At 40.8% G+C, this 20,200-nt stretch overlaps 1 protein-coding gene across 1 annotated transcript in view; it reads right to left on the bottom strand.

The window, feature by feature from the left end:
• ramp1 (receptor activity modifying protein 1) overlaps positions 1 to 20,200 on the bottom strand; it is a 95,951-nt gene that overhangs the window by 12,160 nt on the left and 63,591 nt on the right. The gene's annotated exons all lie outside the window — the stretch shown is intronic.

Below are 20,200 nucleotides of genomic sequence, written 5' to 3'. Positions count from 1 at the left end.
TTTTTGAACAGAAACACAGTAAAAGAAAATGAAATGCTGTGTATTTATACAAAGAAAAAGAATGCGGACTTCTTCTTTCGAGGAGCAGGATTGTATGAAAAAACAGGAAAGTGCTGAAGCCAGTTTCATGATTTTTTTTAGTGCTGTCCTGCTTTAATCATTGTAAATAAGCCAAAAGAATTTTTTTTTCATGCAGTGTAAGGAAAATAAAAATTCAGAGCCAAAGGACACCAGATACTTGGAATTTTCCCCCTGAGAGATGATGGTGACAAGCTGCTTCCTGTTCTATCATTACTGAGCGCCTCTACTGTCATGGGACTAATGCAAATACAGAACCATTTGTACTGAGGCAAATATTGAGATCCTTGTCCTAATTCTATCAAAGAAAGCCCCAAGCACACAGCCATCCTCGTGATGCTGGGTGTTATCCAGTCATTAGAGTTGTAAAAACATACAATCCATTTTTAATTGCCAAGTAATCAGCCGTTTAATCACACAGACCCCACAGAGATGAAACTTCAGTTAGCTTTTAACACTACTTAGCTTACTGAATTTATTCTGCAAGTAACCTGATGTGAGTGCATCCATCCAAGGGTTTTTAAATTATTACAGACAACTGACAGTATGCATGACTGACTGACCAAAATACCCTTGAACAATCCCACGGGCAGAAACCTTTGCACAACAAAGAAATAGAGCTATTTTTGAACTGAAAGGCTACAGGAATTAAAGATTTAGACAGGGCCAAAGGAGACAATATATAACAAAAAAAAGACAACAACATAATTTCTGTTGTGTTTGGATTCATTGTGTTTGGATTCATTATTCTACTGTGTTCTGACCCTGTGCTTAAATCACCTTACCTGGGTGCTGCCTGCAGGCTTTTGAACAATTACTGGTCACCTGCCATAGAAGTTACCATAGCTTGCAAGGTAAAAAAAAACTCATTACATCTCTCTTTGGCATTTAGAGTACCAGTGAAAAACTAGTTCAAATCTATAGAGAACAATATAGAATTTGTAAAGAAAATGTTTCATAAATTTAATTCCTGAAAGTCATGACAGGTTTTTTTTTGGGCAGTTTCAACTCCGTGAGCTCTTCATCTAGACACAGTTACTGAGGATTAGGGGTTGCACGGTAAACATGATAAATGACTCCCCACTTGTACTTCAAGCCGAGGTTTTTCAGTAGGTTCAGTCACAAAACTAGTCCATGCATTTGTTACTTCAAGACTGTACTACTGTAATTCTTTATTATTGGGCTGTCCCAGATATTCTCTGAAAAGCCTCCAGCTGATCCAAAATGCTGCTGCCAGAGTTCTGATGAGAACTAACAGGAGAGATCATGTTTCTCCAGTTTTAGCTTCTTTTCATTGGCTCCCTGTTAAATTCAAAATAGAATTTAAGATTCTTCACCTAACTTATAAAGCTCTTGACTGAGCTCCATCATATCTTAAAGACCTCATTGTAAGGTATTTTCCTAACAAAGCACTTAGCTCCCAAACTGCAGGTTTACTTGTTGTTCCCAGAGTTTCTAAAAGCAGAATGGGAGGCAGAGCCTTCAGTTATCAGGCCTCTCTCTTGTGGAATAAGCTGCCAGTAAATGTCCGGGAGGCAGACACCCTTTCCACTTTTAAGATTAGGCTTAAAACTTTCCTTTTCGATAAAGCTTATAGTTAGGGATGGCTCAGGTAATCCTGAAACATCCCATAGTTAAGCTGCTATAGGCCCAGACTGCATCTGTCACACCTTTCCTCACTTTGCTCTCTTTTTCCCCTGTTTAATTTATCAAATGATTTTATGTACATGTGACATTATTGTGGATATTAACTTGTGTTTCCCTGTTCCAACAGATATCCTTTGAATGGCGTTATGGTGTTTTTCCCCCTCTTTTCTGTCTTCTCAAACCCCAGCTGGTCGAGGCGGATGGCCACCCTTCCTGAGTCTGGTTCTACCAGAGGTTTCTTTCTGTTAAAAGGGAGTCGTTCCTTTCCACAGTCGCCTCAGGCACGCTCAGGACAGGAGATTGGACTGAAGACATGTTTTGGTGCAATCTGTTGGTTTCCTTAGCTAGGATATTGTTTTTTGAATTGGCTCTATATGAATGAATTGGATTATTTTGAAATTAATTAATTGTATTTCTTTGGATTATGATTACAATGAATTGAATTCCAATTGGCTTGAATTGGACTATATTATTTAAGTGCCTTGAGATTACAATTGTTGTAATTTGGCGCTATATAAATAAAACTGAATTGAATTGAATTGAAAACCATGAAATGCTGAGATGCAATTGGTTCTCATCTCAAAAGAATGTCTCTCTCTGCTGCATCGAGGTTTATTCAAGTCAACCAGTCCCAGAAACCAGAAATTAAAGGCACCTCAGATCAGAGCACAAATCAGTCCAAAACTGACATATTGGTCTGCCTGAATCAGGTCTCCACGGCCTCATTCCTGCACAGAAAGAAACCACTACTTAGGAAGATGGATGGGAATAACAGAACTGCTTGGGCCAAGAAACCTAAAACTTGCCCCTTGCTAAAAGATATACCGTATTTTGCGCACTATAAGGCTCACCTGATTATATATTGTTCTACAAACCCTTGAATTAGGGTTATACATATAGGGATGAGTAGTAGGAACAGGGGATGACATGGGATTGAGCCTTGGTGTATCCCAATTATTACCAAATTACCAATATTATCCAAACATTATCACATGTGCATGTTATGATAACGTATCATTTTATAGAAGTGAGAAAATTAAGACTTATTCTAACTGAACATTTTTGGGTTAAAAAGATTTCTAAATAACATGTGAATGGTCCATAGACGTCTTGGCTAATTTTGGGTTAGATTTGCTGCAAACGTTATTTCAATGTTTACATTCAGATGGCATTTCATCAGGACATGCAGCATAAATATGAACTATAGAAGTAGGACACACTTGGGAACTTTGGCTGACTTTTCTTAATCTACTAAACTTAAATTTGTGTGGGGCACCAGAGCTATATAAGATCACTGAAAGATATGAGATAATTGATTTGAGTACAACCACTCTATATGGTTATAAGACTTTACTAAACATTTTATATTTGGGATTGTTGAAGCTATAACTCCTAATTCCAGATGTTAATAATTTCTTTACATATATGCAGTCAGCTGTCCCCTTTAAAGAGGAGGCATCTTCTTGTCAGCACACATCTTGCGTGTTGTTACTATTTCATAATATGATGACAACACACAAATATTGTGATATATTTAGAGTTTAGAGTAGAATTTCGAGAGAATTTTGTGTATTTCATATGACTAATTCAATGCCCCAAAACTGCATCTTTGTGTGGACCATATTTTAATGTGGATTTGGGAAAACAATTTTCAGATTAACCTATTTCAACATACAACTGAATGGATATCAAGTAATTTTCTACCAAAAGTCAGTGTTGAAATTTTGTTTGGTGCTTTCTGTGATTTTATAATGATTTGCTTTAATTCGATTATCTATGCTTGCTTGTATGATATATGAACTGAGTAATAATGAGAACTAATCTAAATTTTGTCAAGGATATTAAGGCCTAAATGAGGGCTATGACTAGATGCAATGTTGAAATCACATCCAGTGGGTAATGTGAACATTTATGGGCATGCTTCCAGGGTACAGAAATTGGTATTGACCACAAAAGGCACTTCTTGAACTGGTTCATACAGTGTTTACACAGTGTTTAATGCTTGAAATTGTGTATGTGTTTAAGGCCACACTGGGTGTAGGCATGTATTAACGTATCACAAATAGCCAGCAAACCCAAAAGACTTAGCAGATGGATGAGCATGTAGCCTAAAGGGTCAGAGACTGAGTACAGTGAAAGAACCTTTAATAGATTAGTTGCTTATTTATAAGCAACAGATTATTTCAAGTTGGTGATGTTAGAGTTTAGAGAAAAATACGGAGGGCAGCCTACATTTTTTTCTTCATTAAACACATTAGTGCTAATGAAGAGTTCCACTACTCTGCATACATTTTTGACACATTCTTTAATTTATGAATTCTTTTAAACTTGCTGACTCATTAGTAGGGCAGTGCTGCTAGCTGGACTTTATTATTGGTATTTTTCAAGCTTTGGACCTCCATTATTGCTTTATATCTGTAATGACCAGTGCCTTCGGACTCAAATAACACCACATAGAATGAAAAGTCTTAACAATTTTATTTCCAACAAGGGTAAATTTGCAAACTTCCTGGGTCTCGTCCTCTGGGTCTGCGGTAAAACCACAGCTGTGGGTCTGACTCCTCAGGTAATGAGTTCCAGAGGTGTCGTCCAGTGGCAGAAGAGGTGAGAAGAGTAGATAAACTTAATCAGGTTGCTTTCCATGAAGGTAAATAAAGGTTAATGATGATGTAACAACTAAGCTACAGGCTTGTGACGGGATCTGTAATCCGATAAGAACTCCAGGGATGGTAACAAGGTAGTCCATAAACAATGGTTAGTATTTCTTTTGAAGAAATAACTGGAATCCAGACTTACAGTTTATGACAAGGAAAGGTCCAAAGACAGGCAAGGGTTGTCACTGTGAAGGCAGAGGTCCAAAACAAATCCGAGGGTACTAGGCTAAGGCAGAAAAAAACGTCAAAACACTCAATATCAATCAGCTTGGAGATTGTAAATGGTCCCAGAAAGTGAAGGGCCAGTTTGTGATTTTCCAGGTGAAAAGGAACATCCTTGGTTGAGAGCCAGACCTTCTGCCCAACTTGGTAGTTGGGTGCTGTGATGCGTCTTCGGTTGGCCGCCCGAGTACAGACTGCAATGGTCATGATGAGGGCTTTTCGGGCCTTCCGATAGCACTGACAACGTCTTAGTGATACCTGGGTGGCAGAACAGTTTTGAATGGTTGGAAAAGTTCATAACTTTAGGAATAAGGTGGATCGGAACAAACAGTGAATTGTGAGGACAATTGGCAGGTGGTAGATGGCCATTATGACTGACCATAATCTGCGGTAGAAATTGGCAAAACCTAGGAACTGGTGGAGCTGTTTGCAATTCTGGGGCACCGGCCGGTTTCGCACAGCGCCTTGGCAGGATCCATCTGCATATTGTTAACTGAAATGATGAAACCCAGGAAAGAAACTCAGTGCAATCACATGCGGGCAATCGGATCAGATTAATGGCTAAATTACAATAAGATTGAGTTATTCAGCTCATGTAACAAGCTTAATCGGACAAGAAATCAAATCGGATCGGGTTACTTGCGTTCAAATTAAGACCCTGGGATAACTTGATCCGATTGCCCTCTTAACGTCCATGGAGACGACAGTGGGTAGGATCGAGCGTTCTGCGCATGCTCAAGATTTTTTCCTGCGATTATCACCCGGAAGTCGAAGAAGATGATATTACTGTTGTTGTTGCCGCCATCAGAAAGAAACAAACAACGTGATGTAGAATGCGCCATGGTGTATCACGTTTGTGCCATAACCATGCTCATCACAAATGTAGAGGGACGTAGCTTCATCTTGCTCTTCGTTCGCCATCTTTCTCGAATGCCTTAGTTTTGTTGTTGTTGGTGGTGAAGACGTCAACAGGAAGTGGCTATATTAGCGATAGTTGAAATGGGTACAGCGCCACTTATCTACTGTGGTATTGCATGCTTTGTGCCAGTGATTCGATTCATTCACCGCCATGTAACAAAGGATAATTACCCTTGCTCAGATAAGGAGCATAACCCAACTATAGCTATAATCCAGTTAATCTCATCATGGAAACCCACTGACAGAGGGTTGATGAAATTCATATTCATCTTCCTTAACAAACAGATTATTCTGGAGCAGACAAAGAAGAACAGACCTGACATGAGGTTCATGGGACTTGATGTCTTTAGAGAAGATGAGAAAATTGTGTCGGTAAACAAACACATACTTGTTAAGCATGTCATGCAGCATGTCGTTGGCTAGCGGGGGAAGGGACTGATAAGACCAGCCTTGAGAGAATCTGTGATATATTTATCCATGGCCTCCCTTTTAGGAGTAGAGAGTGAGTAAAGCCTGCTTCGTGGTGTCGTAGTACTGGGCAAAAGATCGGAGCAATCGTAAGCTCTATGTTGGGGAATAGATGTAGCTTCATGTTTGTTGAAGATCTCCCTTAGATCATGATATACGAAAGGGACTTTGGACAGGTCAGGATAGGTCTCTTCAGTATCATCCAAACTCTGGAAGTTAGAGTTGGCAGTGGAAAGGCATGATGCAGAACAAGAGAAGCCCCAACTAAGAATTTCACCTAAAGCCCAGTCAATATGTGGGTTGTGTTTGCAAAGCCAGGTTAAGCCAAGAATAATGGTAAGATCAGGGGAACCGATGACCATGAATTCCAGACTCATGATAGGGTGGGTTGAGTGGGTTTTGTGATAGTGGTAATGGTGTGAAGTACATGACCATCTATGGCAAAAACTTGGCGTGGTTCCTTGATGTGTCTCACTGTCAGATTATATTTCTTAACTAGGGCCTGATCCATGAAATGTCTGTCAATGACTGCTTTAATGGATGTTTGTTGGGTTTGAAAAGTAACCTGTGTCTTGAGTGTTGAGGAGGAGGATTTCAGTCCAAGCGTCTGAGGTGGGCATAAGAAAAGTAGACGAACTTAATTGGGTTGCTTTCACTGAAGGTAAAATTAGTGATGACATCACAACTAAGCGACAGGCCTGTGACGGGATCTGTAATCTGATAAGAACTCCAGGGATTGCAACCAGGTAGTCCATAAACAATAGTCAGTATTTCTTTTGTAGAAATAACTGGAATCCATACTTACAGTTAAGGGTAAGGCAAGAAGGCAAGGTCTAAAGACAGGTAAGGGTGGCCAACGTGAAGGCAGAAGTCCGAAACAAATCCAAGGGGGGGCTAGGCTGAGGCAGAAAACAAGGTCAAAACAGTCTGTGAAACTGCTGGATCGCTGTGCTAATGCCAACAGACAATCTGGCACTGGAGGAATGATAAGAGGAGGTTTAAATACAGAAAGAGGCAGGTGAGTAGCATGAGAGTGATTCCAAGGTACAGGTGGACTTGATTAGGTTCAAGACAGGTGGAGCAGCAATTAGGTCGTGACAATATCTTTCAAAATGTTTTGTATTAATCAAATAAAAAAAACAGCACACAGAAATGTTGAAAGTTCCTTTTTTAGTTGGTTCACACATCACAAATTAAAAATGCTTTTTAAGTTTAATCAAAGACAACTATTTTTAAGTCATGCATGTTTAGTCTTCTATTTATGTAGGAAAGAAAATATTTATTTAATATAAGACTGAAAATTACTCTTCAGTTATTTTTTGTGAACCAACCAAAACAATTATATTGGACACATGAGAGAATAGTGATAGACATTAATCTATAACCAGTAAAGAAAGTTATTTCATATTATCCTAGTTAAAGGAGCAGTGTGTAATATTTATGGTGATTTACTAATATAAATGGAATATAATACATATAACTATTTTGTTAGTGCTATATAGTCACCCTATGAAACAAGTCATTACATTTTTATCACTTTAGATCTCGCCTTTTTCGCGTACCACTCTACACAAAGGCTTACCCGGAGGACACCACTTGCGTCGCCATATTAATTACAGTGGCCTAGAAGGGGCAAAGGGTGGGGCAAGCTTCATTCGCTACTACTTTGCAGACGATCGGCTTATCTGATTAAACAAACGTAACGTTGATTCACGTGAGTTTATGTACCAAAACTGCTAAATAGCTTTGTTAGCTGGACAGAAATCACTTGGCATAATGTTATGGAGATCAGCTGATTTCAATCAAAGTGTAACGTGATACTAAGAGGCTTTGAAGATAACATCAGCCAGATACAACGTGTTGCCTGCTAATGCTATCCCTCTATCAGACTATATACAAACAGCCGTTAGTCTTACGTAGCTGATATTAGCTTTTATTACCACGCAGGTAGCTATCTGGGGTCCACAAAACACAAATATAATGCAGAACAACTAAGAGTGACATTCACTGTAAGTTATCTTTTCACAGAAGATCTGACCAAATGTAACATCTATTTATAATTTATATCTCTAAAAGTGGTTTCACTCGATGGAGAAGACATTGTGACACATTTGCGTGATGGATGTGTTGGGTAGTGTGTGCTGTACGCAGCACCAGGCCACCGTAGTTTCTCTGATGCATGGAGTGTTGCGTTCAAACGTACTCGGAAATGACAGAATCTGACGAACAGCAGACAATTACACAATGCTCCTTTAAGTTTGAAGAAGCCAAAAATCTTGCACTGTTGCGATTAGGGTGAGTTTTATTGAGCCCTGAGCCCCCTCCAAGTGTGTTCTCCTTACAAAGGAACGCAATTGACGTAGTGCCTTGTTATAAGTACCTTGGTGTTTTGATTGATAATCGGCTTTCTTTTAGATCTCATATAGAGAACCTGATCAAAAAACAAAAAACTAAAACTGGGTTTCTTTTATTGCCGGACATGCTTTACTTTTGCTGCCAAGAAAAAGTTGGTTTCTGCCACCTTTCTTTCTGTATTGGATTATGGCAACCTTCTTTATATGAATGCCCCTGCAAAGTCTCTGCAGTCTCTGGACTCTGTGTATTATGGTGTCCTGAGATTTGTTACAAGTTATAAAGCGCTCACTCACCACTGTACCTTATATGGCAGAGTTGAGTGGCGTTGTCTGCATGCTGTCTCTCACATTGACAAACTTTTATATAAAAAAAAAAAGCCATTTTAGGCCTACTCCCCCAATATTTATGTGGCTATATTACAAGAACCAAGAGTACTTACTCTGTACGTTCCAACGAGCGCTATCTATTAAAAGTCGCCAAAGTTCGCACGGAATTTGGCAAGCACTCTTTTATGCATTTTGCACCCTCTGCTTGGAATTCACTACAGAACACTCTGAACCTGAAGGAACTAGATTCTCTTGGAACATTTAAAAACCTTTTGAGTAACTTGTGAGGAATCAGCCTCATACTGTTCTTTCTCCTGCTTTACATGAAAGCACCATTATTTAACTTTATTGCTCTGATCTGACTGTATTTGTTTTTTTTGTTGTTGTTATTTGACTATTTTATGTGGCCTCTTGTCTGGTTTGTTTTAACCCTCGAAACTTAATGTTTTAAGCTGCTGCCCTGGCCAGGCTTCCCTTGGGAAAGAGATCTGACAGTGGGTCTACATGATGAGATTAATCCAATTATAGCTATCGTTGAACTATGCTCCTTATTTGGGCAAGGGCAATTATCCAAGTATACATGGCGGTGAATAAATGGAATCATTGGCACAAAGTATGTCATACCCTGGTGCGATTGGTAGCGCTGTACCCATTTTAACTAGTGGTATTAGAGCCACTTCCAGTTGACCTCTTCACCTTCTTACATTCTCCATCGTGTTGTTTGTTTCTTTTCGACGGTAATATCAACTCTTTAAACTTCGAGGTCACAGCCCTGAGAAAAAAATCTCGATCATGCGCAGAGTGCAAAGTCCAATTCCCAGTCCAATAAATCTGTCTACAAGCATGTTTAATGCGACTATCAACCGAGTTATCTCGGGGTCTTAATCTGACTGCGAGGAACCCGATCCGGTCCAATTTTAGTCAGACTAAGGTGTATACATGAACTTAATAACTCAGTCTTATTGTAATTTAGCCATTAATTAAATTCTTTACAATGCCATGTAACCCCACTGATTGTGTCTCAATCAGAATAAATAAATCAGAGCAGCACACGAACAGGCATTGAGTACAAAAGTGAGAGTTCTACCACACAATGGACATCTGAATTCTAACCAGTTAAACCTTTCTTTGTCAGGATCGATGGGAAGGTAGGACCCAGATGCAGCTCTCTTAGTTTAAAAAAAGGTTTATTTACAAAAAACAGGGAGCACAGCAGGAACGAAAGGCGCGGCGGAGCCGGATCAAAAATACTTAACTGTGAGCAAAAAATCAAGACTATGATATTCAAAAGACTATGGTAACAAAACTATGACAAAACAAGACTATGGCATGGAATACTATGAAAAACAAGGCAAGACTATGAGGCAGGAAAACCAGACTTATCTTCGTGCGAAGCATGGGGGGATAGTGAGGATTCTGCAGTGACTCAAAGTAAACCAGGAAGCTAAATACTGTGAGGGGAGTGATCAGTGACATGAGGTGCAGCTGTGAACAATTAACCAGGTGACTTGAGTGAACTGAACGTGACAGGGGGAAAACATGACTAGAACAAAACATGGTTAAACATAAACTGTGACATGACAAACTAATAGAACAGACTGTGACATAACATAAACTGATAACATGATTAACATAAACTGAGACAGGGCAGACTGTGACATTCTTCTTAAACATTTTCCGATGTCAGTGGACGCCCATGAGTTGGCTTGTCTTAACATTTTTTCAGTGTCATCAATAGACATTCAAATAATGGTCTAAACCAATGGACATGATATAATACAATAATTTCTGTACATCCACAGACACTCATTGGAAACATTCACATGTGGCTAGACCTGCTGCAACAACGGTTACATGCTGCCATTCCGACATCTCGCCATTCCGACACTTTTTTCCTCCTATGGTCGGAATGGCGGTATGTTTTTTTTTTTTTTAACATACCGCCATTCCGACAGTTCCTTTTAATAGCCTATTTTTCACCCAAAACATTTTGCACTAATGATATGCCGGCGCAAATACGCCCTAAAGTTTGGCGCACAAGCTCTGCACATGCAGAGGCCACAGCCTCGCAAACAAACTTTAATAATCTATTATCAAAATCCCCTGCATTTCAAATATAAAAATACAGATATTAATATAACTCTGGCGAGACTGAAACTGATTAAGCAGAAATACAGTGTCAGTGAGCTGTCACAGCAGCCAGCTGGAGCGGAGCTCTCCACAGAGCCCATGCGTCTTTTGCACGCTGTCATCATATGCAAAAGTAATAATTGCAATTACAGATATCACGGCTACTGCACAGGACACAGTTGCGAGCACTCTGCCTTGCCTTGCCAATAGGAGAAGAGAGAAATGACAGCATAGAATGTATAAAACACAACAAAATACAGTAAAAACGTTTATTCATGTTATTCACGTGATTTATGAGTACTTATGGGAAGCGCGGATGGGCTTTGCGCATTTGGCACAAACACACAGCCGTTGCGCAAGGCTTTATACAGCCTGTTGATATCTTAATGACATAACTGGTCACACCTGGGAGTAAATGTCATGTAGAGATTGTTTTTACATGACATTACAGTTGAACATATAGCTTTCATCCACAAACCAACGTGGGAGAGCCCGAAGACGCATGTGCCAGACGCATATAGGCATGCGTAAAACCAATTTTGACCACTTCATGCTGTTAATTTGCTTTCTTTTAGTTAACTTTCGTTTCTTTTGGATTCTTGTGCGTGTTATGGAGCCGTTTTGGTCCATGTTTGTAAGGCTTTTTTTCCTGGATTAAATTTTCGGAAGTTGAAACAAGTGGCATTGGAGTGTGTGATTGAAAACCACCGCGGTCTGCTTCTCCTCCTCCAGTTGCCGAGACTTTGTGTTTTTAATAACGCTTGTCTGTAAACATGTGTTAAACATATAAATTGCATGAACAGAAAGAAGGGACTCACCTGTTGAGTAACACACATTTCCTTATACGGAAAGCCTTGTCGGAATGGTGGGACATTTGAACGTCGGAATAGCGGGATGTCGGAATGGTGGGATGTCGGAATGGCGGGACGTTTGCATGTCGGAATGGTGGTATGTCGGAATGGTGGGATGTCAGAATGGTGGGATGTCGGAATAGCGGGATGTCGGAATGGCGGAATTTCAGAATGGGTGTTGCCACCCTGCAACAACACAGAACTGCTGATCTCAGAAATTTAGAAGTGCAGTGAAAAAGTGCTACAGCTACATTTACTGTGTAGATCATCTATAACTGACAGTAATATCCTGTGTTATAATAACAGTAACAGGATGCTAAGCACAATTTTCTTTAACTAAGAAAGTCTAAATTATATTCTCTAATTTCCTCCATTTCAAATGTTGACTGAGAGACTGCTGCTACAGCTAATATTAGCTCTCAAGCTACTGAAAGCTCAGCTAAAGCTCTTCATAGCTTGGGAAGTAATGAGTGAGAAGAGTGAACAAATGTCACCATGCTGGCTTGCACCCTTCCTCAACAGAAAACCCAAATGTTCAGTAGGTTACGTAGGCTTTTATAGTTTCTTATGAAAATTTGATTTCTAAAAAAAAGTCAAGATGTGTCCAAGATGTGGAGCTAAAATCCCCTAGAACTGTCAAGTTTCAAATCAGTATCGTTTTACTTGCATTACCTGTGTGTGGAGAAACAATGAACTCAAGAATCAATAGGGGAATTTTTAAATAACCATATTGTTCTATCAATAATGGCACTAGTATCAATTAAATCTTATCAATTTCAATCCCTAATCTTAACATAGTAAACAGTAATTTGTGGTAGCTTCATATTTGAGGCCAATCAATTGACAGAAATGCAACTTGCGAGTTATATTCAGAAAGCTTTCACTTGTGTGGAATCTATTATGTAAAAATAGGAACATTTGTGTTTTTATTATCTTAGAGAAAACTATTCATATCCACAAATGTGGCAGGTCACCCTCCTCATCCCTTCTCCATGTTGCACCACCGTGAAAACCAGAAGGTCTCAACCAAATACTGGCTCTAAAGCAGGCTTTTGTCGTTGTTAAGGTCACCATAGTAATTGCAGTCTGTGTACTTAGCAATGAAATTCAAGAATGTTTGGAGAAACATCCCTAAAACCATACATTACTTTCATTATGGTTTATTTAACAAGGCCTGGAGGCAAGAGAGAGATTCCTAAATGTTAGCAGGAAGATTTCAATTATGATATAATTGCAGAGGGATTAGTGGAGCTGCAGTTTTAATAGCGAGGAGTGAGGCTCAGATCAAGTCTTGTACATGCTAAACTAGATAAAGTTGGCCCAGTCCATACAAAACAAACAGCAAATGTCTGATTACAAAAAGATTTAAAAAAAAGAACATTAAATCGTGTTTTTTTAGTGACACAGCCTGCTGATATTCTTTAATGTTTAATTCTTTATACCAAGAAAAAATAAATTACTTAAAGGTAGGTGTGCATCCTTTCTATATGTACAAGCATGGACACATAATTTGTTACAGTACGCCTTAACAAGTTTGTAAACTAATAATAGTGTTTGTTCCTGGGTTGGTTCTCATTAACATGACTAACTCATCTGTCAGTCAGACATGTTTACATGCCTGCCCACACAGAGGCTCAAAGGATAAGGGAGCATTTCCAATTCCTCTCTAAAGGTCTTTATGAGGAATAATGGCTTCACTGCAAACTGACATGGTTTAAGGCTGCTGAAATAAAAGGCTAACCCAGATTTTAGGTGGTTTGTATTTGACAAATACTGTGCTAGTGACAATTAATGTTTTAAAGGGATATTTCATTGTGATGTATTAATTCAAGGTTAAACAGCCCGTACTGCACTAAATGGTTTGCTTTACTCTGTAATTTGCAGTCCATCATCTTTACAGGTGCAGACTTAATATCTGCACATCCTGTCTGCAAAGGCAGTGACCTGCTCTACAGTGGGTGGCATGTGTATTATTAAGCAGTCAGCAGTGTTCTGACCTCACATAGACTCTGGAGCACTGAGAACCATAAAAACTTTAGTGAGAGCTTGAACAGCTGAATGAAAAAATGTCATGATGGATAAGAAATAAGCAGAGGGAAATAAAGAGAAGGACATAAACACAAATGAGAAGCGCTGGCTACCTCACCCATCAGCTTTTAGAGTTTAGAAGAATTAATCATTCAGTATTAGCAGGGGTATGACCTGATTAATCAATAAAAACTAATATGTCTGTATAATGAGATGCAGATGCAGACACATAATGAAAAAAGAAAACATGCATTTTTTAAATTAGTGGCACATATGTATTCACACAGTTATTAAATGTTTTGCACATATAGATTATTGTTATCTAAAGACAAATGTGAGGGCTGGTTTAAAAATGAGGACTCTTGTTTAAAATCTTAAAGTAGTGCCAGCAACATGTTGGAAAATGTTCAGACTTATCCGAGATGGTGACATGTTATCATTCCTGTCTCCAGCTGGAAGTCTACATCTTTTCCTCTGCCTCCCATCTGCAACAGCAGAGTTGTCATATTTTCCATCTGCTAAGTGTCTTGGTCAGCGCAAACGGAGCAAAATGACTAATTTCACTGACATTCTTCATTTGGTGTCAGATACATGATACCAACAGTTTTATATGCACAGTGGTGAGAGCAGAACCTGTACTACAATACTTTGATCAGTCACCGTGTCATCAGATTATCAGCGTTTTGTTTTTTTTCCTGCGTGTATAAGCAATCATCACAGTCTAAAAAGAAATACATTTTTTTTTTGCTTTGGCTAATAAATAAGGCCTATTTATGACAGGCAAAAAAACAGGAGAGTACTTATCGCAGCCAGTGGAGAAATTTCTCTTTCTACCACATTGCCAGCAAAAGCTTCTTAAACAGTAAAAGCTAGCTGTCTAGCTGTTCTTCTCTTCCTCAACCACTTCTGTCACAGTTTAGTCATCCAACCATCAGTAATTTTCCATTGATCCTGCTTCTGCCCCACTCAGACTGTCGGTCACACACCCCTCATCAGTTAACTCCACTCACCTGTGCACACAGCTGCCTCTCATCACATGCAATCAGCCCAGCATATAGTCACCAGCTCCACACTCTATCCTTTGCCAGATTGTCTTTGCCATGCAAGTCTTTCCAGCGTTCTCCTGCCAGCTTTACCGGTACCGACCTCGCCTGTCCCTGATTCCCCGCTTCGTCTGCCTCCTGGTAATTTGACCCAGCCTTCTGTCCCTGACCAAGAACTTTGCCTCTCCTCTCCTGATTCCTGTTTGCCGATTTCTAAACCGTTTGTCTGTCTGCCAGAGTTTCAGTAAAGCCTTGAACTTTTTACCACTGTCTTCTGACTCCTTTGTACTGCAATTGGGTCCATACACCACCCGTTACAACTTCTTCTATTGCTCAGCAAAAGTTTGCCATTCTCTAAAGCCACAAATGTGCTGCAATAGCTTTCCTTCCAGAATTGGTTGTGTATCTTAATCTCCCGAGTGATCTCCATTTTCTGTTGTTGCTTTGTACTGAACTGGAACTGAATCAGAATTTAACAATATGGCTAGCAGACAAAGTTGTACTACATCTTCTGCATCCTCTCTGACTTTGTGGTGGCCATGTAAATGTCTTAGGGTGGTGCATGGGTTTAACTGTCCTAATTGGCCTCTTTTGACTGTATGTGTGAATTTGTGGATATAAGGTATGACTCATATGGCTCACAAGGGAGGTTCCCACTCTTGCTGCTGCTCACTTTGTTCCATTTTGAGGTTTTTACATAAATGCTTAAGTTAGTTTTCATAATAACCTCCTAAATTTTCAGAACTTGTATTGTCAGTCAAACTTTAGTCGATAAATACTGATGACTACCACATTTTTTTACATGGACGTGCTGAATGTATCCCTTTCCACTGAGAACAAAATTATAGATCTTGTGTCTATAATTCTTTCTGTACGACAACTCCATTATTTTTTCCTATATTTTATTTAGAAAAAAAAAATTGAATAAATGGAATTAAAATGTTGGTATGTTTTACAAAGCCAGACTGTGCAGCTATTGAAGTAAATACAATTGCTGTCATATCAGTTGTATGTATAAGAAAAGCTAAAGGAACAGGTTTGCTTCACAAACAGCTAAAGAATCACATTGCCAAATCACCACATTCTCAGTAACTTATATTTTCCTTGGCTGCAGTTCAACTTGCACAGTCTTGTTGTTATTCGTATTGTCTGTCAAAAGATGGACGAATGTAATCTATTGAAAAGTATATCGACCATGTTTCATATCTCTATCGATACCTCGTTTTATCGCCCAGCCTTAATATGTATAGATATATATGTAACAGATATAACAACGTGAATTTCTCTGTGCACCTGACAACACAGCAGTTCATGTGTAAAGCTGGTTTCACGGTTCTAGCTCAACAGTGATGCCTGAGCCAGCTGGAAATCTGAGCAGCTCACTGGATAACATATTTTCTTAGGCTGCCTCAAACAAAATTACAGAGTTGCATCATGTATAGGTTTTTGATTCTGTGGTCATCCAGGGTAAAAACAAATTCCATATGTCTTTACCCTTTATACATTTGTGAAATGGATAGCCCATAAAAGGTTAAATGGTATGTAGTCAACTGAAGGAAGTTTTAATTTGCACTTCAGTGATACTGTGAGGGAAATGATACATCAACCAAGGTCTTGACATTCTGTATCTCAAATATCTTGTCTTATCATATGTAAGGTAATACATATGATACATTTTCTTGTTTTTGTTCTCCATACTGGCTCACTTCCATGAGTCATGACTCATTGGAACACAAAGAAAATATTTTCATCATTATAGCCATTAATAACACTTGTGTCTTTCCTAGCACTGTCCAAATGTCTGTTGTGAAAGTAAGCCCATTTAAGTTGACTTTCCTTGAAGCTGACATGTTATAAGCCTTCTTGGAGGCTTAGGAGGCTGTTTTACAGATAACTTGTGATTCGAAAATAACTCATGTTAACAGCTGCCATTAGGACATCAGCTGTTTGCTTGCATCTTGATAGACTAGAAATGCAAAGATGCAACTCAGGGATGCTCTGCTGATGAGCTTTACAGCAGCTCAGTGAGTGACATTGGCACAGAGTTACACAGACTTATCAATTTATTGATTGCACCACTATGGGTAATTCTGTTCCTGCCATCAGTCTCAAAATTTCTAATCTGCACTCTGAATGACGTCAAGAACACACTTTATTGAGTGGTGAGCAATGGTGTAGTGACCTGTGCATAGCATTTCTCTGCCATTTTCTCATTGCATGCTTAAATTTGATAGGGACACATCAAAATGTTGACGGGAGAGCTGATACTACATTGACACATTGTAACTAGGAAAGATGTATTAGAAATGTCATTATTTGAGTCTGGCATGCAATATTTCAGCATTAGCATCTATGAGACTCAAGTGGATATCATACAGCAAAGGCAAAAGGAGAGGAAAGAGTTGAAAAACCAGAAGAAAGGCTTGTGTAAGGAATGGAATGACAGAAGTAGAACAAAAATGTTATTATATTGGTAAGAGAAAGAGAAAAGTAACAACAGTACAGTTTCAGACATAATCACTTCATTTGATGAAAAAGGGTATTTAATTCAGGTCATGCTTCAATCCAGAAGGAATGCAGTCACACTAAGTAGGTTTGGCTATGTGAAAACTTTTAAACTATAATAGAAGAAAAGTATATTGAAAGGAAAATGCCATTTAATAATGTAGAATGCAATGACTTTAAAGACTGTTAAGTGTTTTATGAGGTGGGAGCAGAATATAAACTTTGGATGATGTGACTGATGTGAAAGAGGAAGACCGACAGGAGGGCTGAGGAAGCTACCCTCCACTTGACAGTCATGTAACACTGAGAGGTAGGAAGGTGCAGTGAATGAAAATCCAAAGGTCATTTGATGTGAATTAGACATCTCCAGAGGCATCTTTGCCAGAATGCAGTACATCTTCTAAAGGGAACAAACTGTCCTGATGCATGACCTTTTTTACTCATCTGAACCACTTTTGACATTTCAGTCCTACATTCATCCATCTTTCCTTGTTCTTTTCTTGCTTTGTCCATTTCCTGGGAGGAGGTTTAAGTAAAAAAAAAAAAAAACTAAAGTCACAGGTGCTCATTATACTATATCCATACTATGCAGTTTACAAATGTAACTGCTATCCATTACACTGACTGCATACCAAAGTCTCTAGTATTAGAGTGTAGTATTAGAACATTTGATTCTCTACATTCTGTGACTTTCCTCCAACTCCTCTTCAACGACCTTGTGTGGGCTTTGTCACTTTATTTCCTGTCTGCCTTTCATGTATTTGCAGGGCTAGTTGATCAGGGGGCCCGGGGGTGGGGCCCGGCAGCGAGCGCCTGGTGGCCGGGCCTGTGCCCATGGGGCTCGGTCGGGCATAGCCTGAAAACATGACGTGGGTCCCCCTTCCGACGGGTTCACCACCCGTGGGAGGGGCCAAGCGGGTCGGGTGCCATGTGAGATGGGTAGCAGCCGAAGGCGGAGGCCTTGGCGGTCTGATCCTCGGCTACTGAAGCTAGGTCTTGGGACGTGGAATGTCACCTCTCTGTTGGGGAAGGAGCCGGAGCTGGTGCGCGAGGCTGAGCGGTTCTGGCTAGATATAGTCAAACTCACCTTGACGCACGGCTTGGGCTCTGGAACCAGTCCTCTTGAGAGGGGTTGGACTCTCTTCCACTCTGGAGTTGCCCGTGGTGAGAGGCGCAGAGCAGGTGTGGGCATACTTATTGCCCCCCAGCTGTGTGCCTGTACATTGGGGTTTACCCCAGTGAACGAGAGGGTAGCCTCCCTCCGCCTTCGGGTGGGGGGACGAGTCCTGACTGTTGTTTGTGCCTATGTGCCAAACAACAGTTCAGAGTACCTGCCCTTTTTGGAGTCCCTGGGGGAGGCACTAGAGAATGCTCCTACCGGAGACTCCCTCGTTCTGCTGGGGGACTTCAATGCTCACGTGGGCAATGACAGTGAGACCTGGAGGGGTGTGATTGGGAGGAACGGCCCCCCCAATCTGAATCAGGTGTTATGTTGTTGGACTTCTGTGCCAGTCATAGACTGTCCATAACGAACACCATGTTCAGGCATAAGGGTGTCCATATGTGCACTTGGCACCAGGACACCCTTGGCCGCAGTTCGATGATCAACTTTGTGGTTGTATCATCGGACTTGCGGCCGTGTGTCCTGGACACTCGGGTGAAGAGAGGGGCGGAGCTGTCAACTGATCACCACCTAGTGGTGAGTTGGCTCCGCTGGTGGGGGAGGATGCCGATCAGACCTGGCAGGCCCAAACGTATTGTGAGGGTCTGCTGGGAACGTTTGTCGGAATCCCCCGTCAGGAGAAGCTTTAACTCTCACCTCCGGCAGAGCTTCAACCATATCCCGGGGGAGGTGGGGGACATTGAGTCCGAATGGGCCGTGACTCCATTGTCGAGGCGGCTGGTCGGAGCTGTGGCTGTAAGGTGGTCAGTGCCTGTCGTGGCGGCAACCCCCGAACGACTTCTGGACGGCCTCTAAGAGATTCTGGTCCACCATCCGGCGTCTCGGGGGGGGGGAAGCGGCTCACAGTCAACACTGTGTATGGTGTGGACGGGGCTTTGCTGACCTCAACTAGGGATGTTGTGAGTCGGTGGGGGGAATACTTCGAGGAACTCCGCAATCCTACCAACACGTGCTCGGAGGAGGCAGAGTCGGAGAGCTCAGAGACGGGGCCTCCCATTTCTGGGGCTGAGGTTGCCGAAGTGGTCAAAAAGCTCCTCGTGGCAAGGCCCCGGGGGTAGATGAGGTCCGTCCTGAGTTTCTCAGGGCTCTGGATGTTGTAGGGCTATCTTGGCTGACACGCCTCTGTAGCATCGCGTGGACATCGGGGATAGTGCCTCTGGACTGGCAGATCGGGGTGGTGGTCCCCCTCTTTAAAAAGGGGGACCGGAGGGTGTGTTCCAACTATAGGGGTATCACACTCCTCAGCCTCCCTGGTAAGGTCTATTTGGGGGTACTGGAGAGTAGGATGGATTAGACTACTGTAATTCTTTATTATTGGGCTGTCAAACAAATTCTCTGAAAAGCCTCCAGCTGATCCAAAATGCTGCAGCCAGAGTTCTGATGAGAATATCATATTTCTTCAGTTTTAGCTTCTCTTCATTGGCTCCCAGACAAAGTAGAATGGGAGGCAGAGCCTTCAGTTATCAGGCCCCTATCTTGTGGAACAAGCTGCCAGTAAGATGCTAAAACTTTCCTTTTTGATAAAGTTTATAGTTAGGGATGGCTCAGGTGATCCTGAAACATCCCATAGTTAAGCTGCTATAGGCCTAGACTGCTGGGGGACCTCATCTGTGACAGCTTTCCTCACTTTTACTCTCTTTTCCTCTTCTTTAATTTCTCAAATTATATAATGTCACGTATTATTGTGGTCATTAACCTGTGTTTCCCTGTTCCAACAGGTATCCTTTGAATGGTGTTATGGTGTTTTTTCCCCCTCTTTTCTGTCCTCTCAAACCCCAGCTAGTCGAGGCGG

The sequence above is a fragment of the Leuresthes tenuis genome, unplaced genomic scaffold (assembly GCF_036924035.1).
Source record: "Leuresthes tenuis unplaced genomic scaffold, fLeuTen1.0.hap1 SCAF_12, whole genome shotgun sequence".
Classification (NCBI taxonomy): Eukaryota; Metazoa; Chordata; class Actinopteri; order Atheriniformes; family Atherinopsidae; genus Leuresthes; species Leuresthes tenuis.
This window is presented reverse-complemented; position numbering and strand designations above follow the sequence as displayed.